At 44.8% G+C, this 11,647-nt stretch overlaps 1 long non-coding RNA gene across 1 annotated transcript in view; it reads left to right on the top strand.

Annotated features, from left to right (window-relative positions):
- Window positions 1-562: 562 nt before the first annotated feature.
- The window catches only part of LOC140458618 (uncharacterized), a 59,351-nt gene continuing 48,266 nt past the window's right edge, over window positions 563-11,647 (top strand). Inside the window, exons 1-2 of the long non-coding RNA XR_011953618.1 lie at window positions 563-648; window positions 10,068-10,202. This is a non-coding gene — a long non-coding RNA (uncharacterized lncRNA). The remainder of the gene's footprint in view (window positions 649-10,067; window positions 10,203-11,647) is intronic.

Genomic DNA, 11,647 nt, shown 5'->3' with positions numbered 1-11,647 from the left:
GTCCCTTACTGTTTCTTTTGGTCTTCATTCACATCTCCATGGTGTTCCAATATTTCAACCTTTCTCTTTGGACTTGGGAATTTCCATTCACCTCAGACCTGTCCCCCTCCTCATCTGTGTCCATTTATATCACACTGCATAATCCTGGTACCAGAGGAGCCTATCCCAATAAAATAGCTCAGTCCTCCCTGAGTACTGGTAGCAGTGCTCACTGGTCAGAACCACTTCTGATGATACCATTGTGTGATCCTGATACATTCCTGCACTCTGCTGATATCACACTGTCTCTCTCCATGTGATATCCCTCACTGTGTTGGTCTAATTGCTGCCTTTGTCAGTGTCTCTCGCTCTTGCAGCTACTCCAGATCCTGAGCCAACAGCATTCTCCACTCCAGAGGGAAGCAACTGCACAGGCCATGGATGGAGACTGGGATTTTCCAGATCTCTGTGGGACTCAGTGCCATTCTCCATGTGTAACCTTCATTGCATTAGTCTAATTTCCCATTCTGTCTACTTCTCTGTCTCCTGTAGGTATTCCTGATGTCCCTGACTCAGCAGAATTCCCAATTCTTGTCTCGTCCATCACCACATTGAAGACAGTTGGTCAGCCAGAGGGAGATCTGGAGCCTTCAGTAAATCCTGCAGCCGGTAAGATCACTCACAGTAAACAGCACAGGGAGGAGTTAGTGGGCTTTAATTCAGACCCTGAGGGCATGATGTAGGAACAATGCTGGGCAAGGAACATGAGAAAATTCTCAGGCTTCATTATCACCATCTTGTCTGTAAATTCATCTGTTCCACAGAACCCTCCCTCTGTCTGTCAGTTTCTCCATTGTCTGTTTCATCGATACCACTTCCCCTATCTCTATCAGCCCCTACAATCCTGCTTATCCCTGTCAGCTCCTTATATCAGTCAAACTCTCCAAGTTTCTGCCTTTGCCTTTAGTGCCGGGTTCTGTCACATCTCTCCTTAACTGAAGAAAAACAACTCTTCAGTTCCTTAACCCATTCAGGTCAGTGTAGTCCTTTCCAGACCTGAAAAACCTCCCTGTCTTTGTTACTTTTTTGAACTCCTTCACCTTCATGATCTCTGTAACCTTCCCGTCACGACAACATAAAAGCTCTGTACCTTAGTAACCTCCTCCAGCTGTTAGACTCCTCCTTGTCTCTGGGCACAGTGCAGAGTGACCCTGCCTCTCTCATAAATTAGTTTCTGCATTTCTAATGATGACTATGAACTCTTCCTGTCTCTAAAACACACTCAGTCTCTGTAAACTCTGCTGGTCCCCATTGATGGAATTTCCTTCGGTAACTACAAACCTTTATACCTTCAATCTCCTCCAGACGCGACCAGACTATGAGTGATAGAGTCATAGAGATGTACAGCAAGGAAACAGACCCTTCGGTCCAACCTGTCCATGCCGACCAGATATCCCAACCCAATCTAGTCCAACCTGCCAGCACCTGGCCCATATTCCTCCAAACCCTTCCCATTCATACACCCATCCAAATGCCTCTTGGATGTTGCAATTGTACCATCCTCCACCACATCCTCTGGCAGCTCGTTCCATACACGTACCACCCTCTACGTGAAAAAGTTGTCCCTGAGGTCTCTTTTATATCTTTCCCCTCTCATCCTAAACCTATGCCTTCGAATTCTGGACTCCCTGACCCCAGGGAAGAGACTTTGTCTATTTATCCTATCCATGCCCCTCATAATTTTGTAAACCTCTGTAAGGTCACCCATCAGCCTCCGAAGCTCCAGGGAAAACTGCCCCAGCCTGTTCAGGCTCTCCCTTGTGCTCAAATCCTCCAGCCCTGGCAACATCCTTGTAAATCTTTTCTGAACCCTTTCAAGTTTCACAACAATTCTTCCGGAAGGAGACCGTAATTGCACAAAACATTCCAACAGTGGCCAAACCAAAGTGCTGTACAGTCGCAACATGACCTCCCATCTCCTGTACTGAATACTCTGACCAATAAAGGAAAGCATACCAAATGCCGCCTTCACTATCCTATTTACCTGCGACTCTACTTTCAAGGAGCTATGAACTTGCACTCCAAGGTCTCTTTGGTCAGCAACACTCCCCAGGACCTCACCATTACGTGTATAAGTCCTGCTAAGACTTGCTTTCCCAAAATGCAGCACATCACATTTATCTGAATTAAACTCCATCTGCCAGTTAGCCCATTGTCCCATCTGGTCCAGATCCTGTTGTAACCCTCTTCGCTGTCCACTACACCTCCAATTTTGGTGTCATCTGTAAACTTACTAACTGTACCTCTTCTGCTCGCATCCAAATCATTTATGTAAATTACAAAAAGTAGATGGCCCAGCACCGATCCTTGTGGCACTGCACTGGTCACAGGCCTCCAGTCTGAAAAAACTACCCTCCACCACCACTCTCTGTCTTTTACCTTTGAGCCAGTTCTGTATTTAAATGGCTAGTTCTCCCTGTATTCAATGAGTTCTAACCTTGCTCATCATGGGGAAACTTGTCGAATGCCTCACTGAAGTCCATATAAATCACATCTATCACTCTGCTCTCCTCAATATTCTTTGTTACTACTTCAAAAAACTCAATCATGTTTATGAGACATGATTTCCCACGCACAAAGCCATGTCAACTATTGCTAATCAGTCCTTGCCTTTCCAAATACATGTGCATCTTGTCCCTCAGGATTCCCTCCAACAACTTGCTCACCACTGAGTTCAGGCTGAACAGTCTATAGTTCCCTAGCTTGTCTTTACCACCCTTCTTAAACAGTGGCACCACTTTTGACAACCTCCAGTCTTCTGGCCCCTCTCCTGTGACTATTAATGATACAAATATCTCAGCAAGAGGCCCAGCAATCACTTCTGTAGCTTGCCACAGAGTTCCCGGGTACACCTGATCACTTCCTGGGGATTGTTTTCGCCTTTAACCGTTTCAAGACATCCAGATTACAGAGGAGGAAGTGCTGGATGATTTGCAAGATGTCACCATCTATTTCCCTACAGTCTATCCTGTCTATACCTGACATATGCTTCCTTCATTTTCTGAACCAAACACTCAATTTCTTTAGTCATCCAGAATTCCCAATACTTACCAGCCTTCCCTTTCACCCTGACAAGAATATAGTTTCTCTGGACTCTTGTTATCTCATTTCTGAAGGCTTCCCATTCTCCAGCCGTCCGTTTCGCTGCAAACATCTGCCTCCAATCAGCTTTCAAAATTTCTTGCCTAATACCGTCAAAATTGGCCTTTCTCAAATTTAGAACTTCAACTTTTAGATCTGGTCTATCCTTTTCCATCACTATTTTAAAACAAATAGAATTATGGTCGCTGGGCTCAAAGAGCTCACCCACTGACACTTCACTCACCTGCCCTGCCTTATTTCCTAACAGTAGGTCAAGTTTTGCACCTTCTCTAGTAGGTACATCCACATACTGAATCAGAAAATTGTCTTGTACACACTTAAGAAATTCCTCTCCTTCTTAACCTTTAACACTATGGCAGTCCCAGTCGATGTTTGGAAAGTTAAAATCCTCTACCATACCTACCCTATTACTCTTACAGTAAGCTGAGATCTCCGTGCAAGTTTGTTTGGCAATTTCCCTTTGACTATTAGATGGTCTGTAATACAATCATAATAAGGTGATCATCCCTTTCTTATTTCTCAGTTCCACCCAAATAACATTCCTGGATGTATTTCTGGGAATATCCTCCCTCAGTACAGCTGTAATGCTATCCCTTATCAAAAATGTCACTCCCCTTCCTCTCTTGCCTCCCTTTCCATCCTTCCTGTAACATTTGTATCCTGGAACATTAAGCTGCCAGTCCTGCCCATCCCTGAGGCATGTTTCTGTAAATGCTATGAGATCCCAGTCCCATGTTCCTAACCATGCCCTGAGTTCATCCGCCTTCCCTGTTAGGCCCCTTGCATTGAAATAAATGCAGTTTAATTTATTAGTCCTTCCTTGTCACTGCCTGTCCCTGACTGTTTGACTCACTTCTGTTCTCAGCTGTACCCGTCTCAGATCGAGCTCCCAAAATCCTCCCTGTGATTGTTATCACGTCCTATCCCTGCATTCCTCCAAATCCCTGTAAAGTCCTTGCCATCCTAAAACCCGCCCTGTATCTGTCACCTGTCCGAGCTTCCACAACCTTCCCTATCTCTGTAAGACACCCCCCCCCCCCACCCCCCTGTTCCAGTTACTACAGCCCGCTGTATCACTAAATGCCAGTAGTCACTATAATATCAGAGTAAGGTCTGAAAGCAGGAATACTGTACTGGGTTAAATGATCAGTCGTGATCATGTTGAATGGTGGGACTGACTCTGTGGTGAAATGGCTGATACCTGCTCTTCTTTCCTGTGCTTCTCTATAAACTTACTATCTAGATAACCTCCTTCAGTCCCCACAGCCCTCCCTCTCTCCATAAACTCCTTCAGTCCCCATGACTCTTCCTATCCATGTAACCTGAATTATTCCCCACAAACCTCCCTAACTCCATAACCTCCAAAAGGCCCCACAACCCTCCCTATCTCCATAATCTCATCCTGACCCAACGACCCTCCTGTTCAGAGTAACCTCCTTCAATCCCCATCATCCTCCTGATCTGTGCAACCTCCTTTAGGCCCAACAGCCCTGCAGATCTCTTTGGCCCCTTTCAGGACCCACATCACTCCCTATCTCCATAATGTTCTTCAGTCACCACTGCACTCTCTGTGTCCATAATCACATACAGACCCCACATCACTCCCTATCTCCATAATGTCCTTCAGTCCCCACGACCCTCCTTATTTTCAAAACCTCTATTACCTGTTGAACCTGTAAGCTACCTTTTTCAGATTGATAAACACGAACTCCCATAACCCTTTCTGCTGTCAGTCTGAAACCAAACAGTGTTCGCCTGACAGTAGGTCGGGAGCTGAAATATGTTTGAAAGGATATGTCAATGAACAATAACTGGACCCTTAGAAACGCTTTTAATAAAAAGAGAATGTGTTTTTGAGCCTGTTGGATTTTATTTTTATTGGTGTGAATATAAATGGCAGTATAGATACGGTTGTAGGAGAGGTTGTACTGAGGATACGGTTTATTTGAATTTTCAGAAACCTTTACACAAGTTTCAATACGGGCTAAAGAGTAACTTGGTAGAGAATAGGGCACCTTAACTATCAGGAGGTGGGTGAGATATGAGACAAAATAGTGTTGTCAGAATTTCCTGTGGAGAAAGACATGGAAGCTCGAGAAGTTGGGGAAATAAATAGTGATGTCTTGGAAAGAATCCTCAACAGAGAAGAAAAAGTGCTGGAATCTTAAAACAAATAAAGGTAGATCAATACTCAGTCACTTATTAGATTGATCCTAGAACATTGTGGGAATCTGGGGAAGAGATTGCAGTATCCCTAACAGAGATATTTATATTATCAACAGACACAATGAGTTACCGGAAGACTGGAGGGTGGCTAATGCTGTTCCATCACTTAAGGTCTGCAGGGAGCAGCCAGGAAATCACAGCCCAGTGAGTCAGTGCTGGGTAAGTTGTTGGAGGAGATTCTGAGAGAAAGGAGCTACATATATTTGGAAAGGCCAGGGCTGATTAGAGATAGTCAGCATGGCTTTGTGAGTGGGAAACCGTGATTCACAAATCAGATTGACTCTTCGAGGAGTTGACCAAGAGATAGATGAAGGCAGAGCAGCCAGCGTTGTCTACATGAACTTCAGCAAAGCATTTGACAAGGTTCCAAGGGATGTAGAACATCTAGTCAAGAGGAAGAAGGAAGCTAACTTAAGTTTGAGGAACCAAGGATCAGAAGCAGGGCTATAGAGAGTTACAAGGCGCAGCACGGTGGCTCAGTGGTTAGCACTGCTGCCTCATAGCACTAGGGACGCGATTTCAATTCCAGGCCCAGGCGACTGTCTGTGTGGAGTTTGCACATTCTCTCCATGTCTGCGTGGGTTTCCGACAGGTGCTCCGGTTTCCATCCACAGCCCAAAGGTGTGCAGGTTAGGTGAATCAGCCATACATTGTTCAAGAAAGGGAATAGAGATAATCCTGGGAATCACAGACCTGTCAGTCTTCTGTCTGTGATGTGCAGATCATTGGAGAGGATTCTGAGAGTCAGGATTTATGATTCCTTGGAAAACCATAGTTTGATTAGAGAAAGTCATCATGGCTTTGTAAGGGACAGGTCTTATTGAATCCTTTGAGAACGTGACAAAACGCATTTATGGCTCATTGAGAAAGTACAGAGCATGGGATACAGGGAAACCTGCCTGTCTGGATACAGAATTCCTGGCCCGGAGAAGACAGAGGTTGATGACAGTTGGAAATCATTCAGCCTGGAGCTCAGTGACCAGTTTTCTTCCGCAGGGAGAGGTCAAAAAATCTCTGCTCTTTCTGATTTTATTAAAGACTTGGATGTGTGAGTGGAAGAGTGGGTAAGTAAGTTTGATAATGACATGAAGGTTGGTGGAGTGGTGAATAGTGTGGATGTCTGCTGGAGGTTGCAATGGGACATTGACAGGATGTAGAGCTGGGCTGAGAAGTGGCAGATGAAGTCAAATCTGAAAAAGTGTGAAGTGATGCATTCTGGAAGGTGAGACTTGAATGCAGAATACAGGGGTAAAGGCAGAATACTGAATAGTGTGGAGGAACAGATGGATCTTGGATTTCATGACCAGAGATCCATCAAATCTGCCACCAAGCTGATAGTGTTGTTAAGAAGGAATATGTTGTATTCGCTTTCATTCGCTGGGGGATTGAGTTTTAAAGTGTGAGGTTATGGGCATGGCATCATGGCCGATGGGTCTTGTGCTGTACTGTTCTGTGTTCTGTGTTCTGTCTGGTAAACTGGGTAATAAGGTCAGATCAATGTAAAAGGATATGGCATTCAGGAGGAGCTAGTCAACTGGATACAAAATTGTGCTTGATGGTAGGAGACAGAGAGTGATGGGAGACATGTTGCCTTTCTGACTGGAGACATGTGACCAGCGGTGAAGTGGATCCCCTGTTGTTTGTCATTTGGATAAAGTTTTGTGGTAAGTAAGTTTTTTGAGTGACACTGAAATTGCTGGTAAAGTGGACAGTGAAGAAAATTATCTATGATACAACAGGATGAACAGTCCTGCTGGGATAGTGGGCTGAAGAATAGCAGATGGAGTTTAATTAGATAAATGTGAGGTGTTCCATTTTGGTGAAACAAACCAGGGTGGGACTTGTCCAGTTAATGTTCGGGCCCTGGGTAGTGTTGTCAGTCAGAGACCCAGGGATGCAGGTAGACAGTTCTTTGTAAGTGGTGTCACAGGTAGATAGGCTGGTGAAGCAGGCGTTTGGGGTGGCTACCTTCTTTGGGTAGAGCATTGAGAGTAGAAGTTGGGATGTCATGTTGTGGCTGTACAGGACATTGGTGAGGCCATTATAAAAGCATTGTTGAACAGTCAGAAGTTCTCATCTGGTTCACTTACGTCCTTTAGAGAAGAACATCTGACATTCTAACCTGGTCTGGCCTGCATGTGACACCAGACCATCAGCAATATGGCTGACTCTGTGCTATACTCTGGGTAATTAGCAGTGGGGCAAAGAATGTTGGTCCAATCAGTGACATCCTCATCCCATGAATGAATAAATAAATATACATATATCCCTCCCTACCTCTGTAAACCCCTCCAGCTGCAGCAATCTGTCCTGGCTTTGTAACACCGTTCAGACCCTGACCCCTCTCTGTAACACTCTCACCACCTCCAGCACCTTCACCTCTCCCGGTTCCTTTTGGGACATAAAACCTTGACAATTATTCCCTCTTCCATCTGACCTCCTCCTGCGAGCAGACCCTTTGCAATCCCTTTAAAACTTACTCCTAAAAATTCTCTCACTTCAGGATTTTAAGGACTTTTTGGTGATCCTCTAAGCCCGATAATCTAATATGATCCTTTTTACTTGAGTGAGGGACCGATGGGGGTTTCTTGCTGAGGATTTATCTGTTTCAATGGAATATCCTTTTGTTGCGTGTTTTACACTGTTTACTGTTCATATTTCAGTCTGTTTAGCCCATTTACCTTGGTCAGTTCTCCTCTCAAACACATGTCATTGGTTATTTTTGTTTCTAGTTGTAGCTTGTCCTTTCTGTGATTCACTTTAAAACTTTATATTTCTTTAAACTGCACTTTATCACAATTTCGCAGAGGATCTCTCCAGGTGACATTACTCATTCATGAAGTTTCATCACACAACGGTCGCTCTGAGATAGTTATGTCCCTAGCCAGTTGCACAATTTGTTATTCAAAGAAACGCTGAAAACTAATTCTCTGAACTCCTCTTCCAATATCACTCTTGCCAGTGTGACTGTCCCACATTTTGAAAATTGATGTTTCCCAAAATTATCACAATGTGTTTGTTAAACAAATTCCAATGAGTTCCTGTTTAATGCAGTGATGAGCAATGGAATGCTGTTTGGTGGCTAAAACTGTTCTGCTGCTTGTGTCCTTGGCAAGTAGTAACCAGAATTTGCATTCAGACTGACTCTACTTCATGATCTCAGACCAAATGCTTTCTCTGTAATGCCTTTCTTATCCATTATTGTTCGTGTTACCCATTTTGCCTGAGTTTCCGCAAGGTTGTGACCATTGAATATTTATGTCCACCTTTTGTTCACCCTTTAACCATGTCTCTCTGTTGTCTGAATCCCTTTTATCTCAGTGTCACAAATCCATCTGCCTTATTGATAAGACTTCGTCCATTCAAAAAAACACAATTTACTCTTTCCCACAATTTCCTGTCACAAACCTATTCACTGATGTACAGTGTTAGTTAAACTCTGTCCCATCCTGTTCCTTTCTGATTACCTTCAGCCACATCCCCATACTGTTCTGATGCTTCACCTTTTCTCTTTGGATCTGGAAAGCTCCTTTCACCTGGACCCTGTCCCTGCATCCTCTCTGTCAGTTTAAAGCCCTGTCCATAAACCTACTGACATAATTGGCCAGGACACTGGTCCCAGCACGGTTCCAGTGGGACCATCCTATTGGATTTTTTTATAAATCACGTAGTGGATGTGGGTGTCTCTGGTGGACCAGCCTTTCTTGTCCAGCCCTATCTGCCCGTGAGCTGAGTAGCTTGCTCGGCCATTTCAGAGGGCAATTGAGAGGCAAACACTTTGCTGTGGGTATGTCGTGCAGACCACGTGAGGATGATCAGATCTCGTTGTCAAAAGGACAAGTGGATGGCATGGTGGCTCAGTGATTAGCACTCCTGCCTCACAGCAGCCAGCATCCCAGGTTCAATTCCAGCCCCCGGCAGCTGTGTGGAGTTTGCACATTCTCCCTGTGTCTGCGTGAATTGCCTCCAGATGATCTGGTTTCCTCCCGCAGTCCAAAGACGCGTAGGTCAGGCGAATTGGTCATGCTACATTGCCCATAATGTTGGGTGTATTAGGTCGAGGGAGATGGGTCTGAGTGGGTTACTCTTTGGAGGGATGGTGTGGACTGGTTGTGTCGAAAGGCCTGTTTCCACACTGTAGGGAATCTAATCGAAGGGGTTGTGATTTTTGTACATCAGCAATGGTTTCATATTTGTTTATGGATTGGTCATTGCTATTTTTAAAATTATTGATTTTAAATTCCACCATATCTTATGATGGGATTCAAACCTGCCTCCACTGATCATTAGCTGAGGTTTTGGACAAATGCCCTCACAATAATGTTACTAGGCCATCACTTCACCTGCTCACTGGTTGCTCATCCCTGAGCACTGACACATGAAGCTAAGCCCATTCTTCCAACATGACTGTGTGATCCTGAAGTCTTTCAGCATTCCAGTGATATCACTGAGTCTCTCTCCATGTGGTATCCCTCACTGTGTGGGTTGAATTGCTGCCTCTGTCAGTGTCTCTCACTCTTGCAGCTGCTCTAGATCCTGAGCTAACAGAATTTTCCACTCCAGAGAGACGCAACAGCACAGGCCAGGGATGGAGTTTGGGATTTTCCAGATATCTGTGGGGCTCATTTCCATTCTCCTTGTGTAACCCTCACTGCATCAGTCTAATTTCCCATTCTGGTCTATCTCTCTGTCTCCTGTAGGTACTCAGGAAGTTGCTAACTCAATAGACTTCCCAACTGCTGTGTGTCTCATCCATCACCTCATTGTCACTCTGGCTGACCAACCATCTTCAAAGGGAAGGGAAATCTGGAGCCTTCAATAAATCCTGCCGTGAGGTAAGATCACTCACAGTGCACAGAGCAGAGAGCAATGAGAGGGCTCCAAACATCGCTAACAAGACATGATATAGATACAGTGCTGGATGGGGAGCACAGTATAGACACACCCCATGCTCAATCACCACGTCTACTTTAACTTATGTTGCACTGAGACAGCATCCGGAGTTCATAGTTATCAATCCAGTCCTGCGCTGTCTTAGTGAGCATCAGTACAACAGAAGGGAGATTAGGCCTCCAATGAGAGGTTGGGAATGCTGCCTGGAATCTTTCTCTTCTGTGTTCTCCCTCCAACACTGTACTAAGACTCTCGACTCTGCAACACTATCTGTGGCATGGCTTTTGCACCAGTGTCTTCAGTCATTTTTAACTCCTACAATAGTCCCTGTCCCTGGAACCTCCTCCCTTCCCGATAGTCCCTCCACATATTTGAAATGTACTGCATTCCAAACTACCATCCCTATCGCTGTAACTTGCTTCAGTGTCTCCAACATGTCTTATTTTGGTACAGTAATCCACTTTAGCTGGATACAGAGTGATACAGCACGGAAACAGAACCTGTGGTCCAACTCCTCAATGCTGCCCATGTTACCTAAACTGAATGAGTCTCATTTGCCTGCATTTGGCCCTTATCTCTTCAAACCTTCTCCTCTCCATGTACCTGCCCAAATGTCTTTTCCATGCTGTAATTGTTCTTGTTTCTCTCATGTGCCTGAGGCAGTCTGTTCCGTCTATGCACCATCCTCTGTGGATAATGTTCCCCCTCAGCTCCCTCTTTAAATCCTTGCTCTCTCACCTCCTGTTTATACCCTCTAGGTTTGGACTCACCTACCCTTGGTTATTCACCATTTTTAGGGTCACCCCGTGGCCTCCTCTGCCCAAGGGAAATATTTAGGACAATGTTACAAATATCTCCAACGTATGTAACAAAGTGCTGGCCAATGTCGGCAAATGTGCCAAATATCGCTTTCCCCACCCTGTCCACCTGTGATGCCACTTCCGAGGAACAGTGTAACTTGCACCCCCTGGTCTCTCTCTCTCTCTGTTCAACAACCCTGGCCAGAGCCCTTCCATTAACTGTATTAGTCCTCCCTGGTTTGTCTTAACAAAATTCAACACCTGAATTAAACTCCATCTTTCATTCCTTGCTCCACTGGCCCAGTTGGTCAAGATCCCCTTTGATAACCGTATTTACTGCCCACAACACCATCCATTTGATCAACAAACTTTCGCACAATCACTCCTATATTTTCAACCAAATCGTTTATGTTGATGATGCACATCAGTGGACCCAGCCCTGATCCTTTCTTCAATAAAGGAATCAAACCATATTCTTGTCATAGAGCCATACAGCGTGGAAACTGACCCTTCAGTTTTACCCACCATCATCTAAAACTAAACTCTTCCCAGCTGCCTGTTACTGGCCCATATCACTCCAACCCTTC

The sequence above is a fragment of the Chiloscyllium punctatum genome, chromosome 33 (genome assembly GCF_047496795.1).
Source record: "Chiloscyllium punctatum isolate Juve2018m chromosome 33, sChiPun1.3, whole genome shotgun sequence".
NCBI lineage: Eukaryota > Metazoa > Chordata > Chondrichthyes > Orectolobiformes > Hemiscylliidae > Chiloscyllium > Chiloscyllium punctatum.
Note: the sequence above shows the minus strand (reverse complement) of the source record. Positions and strands in the feature narration are given on the sequence as shown.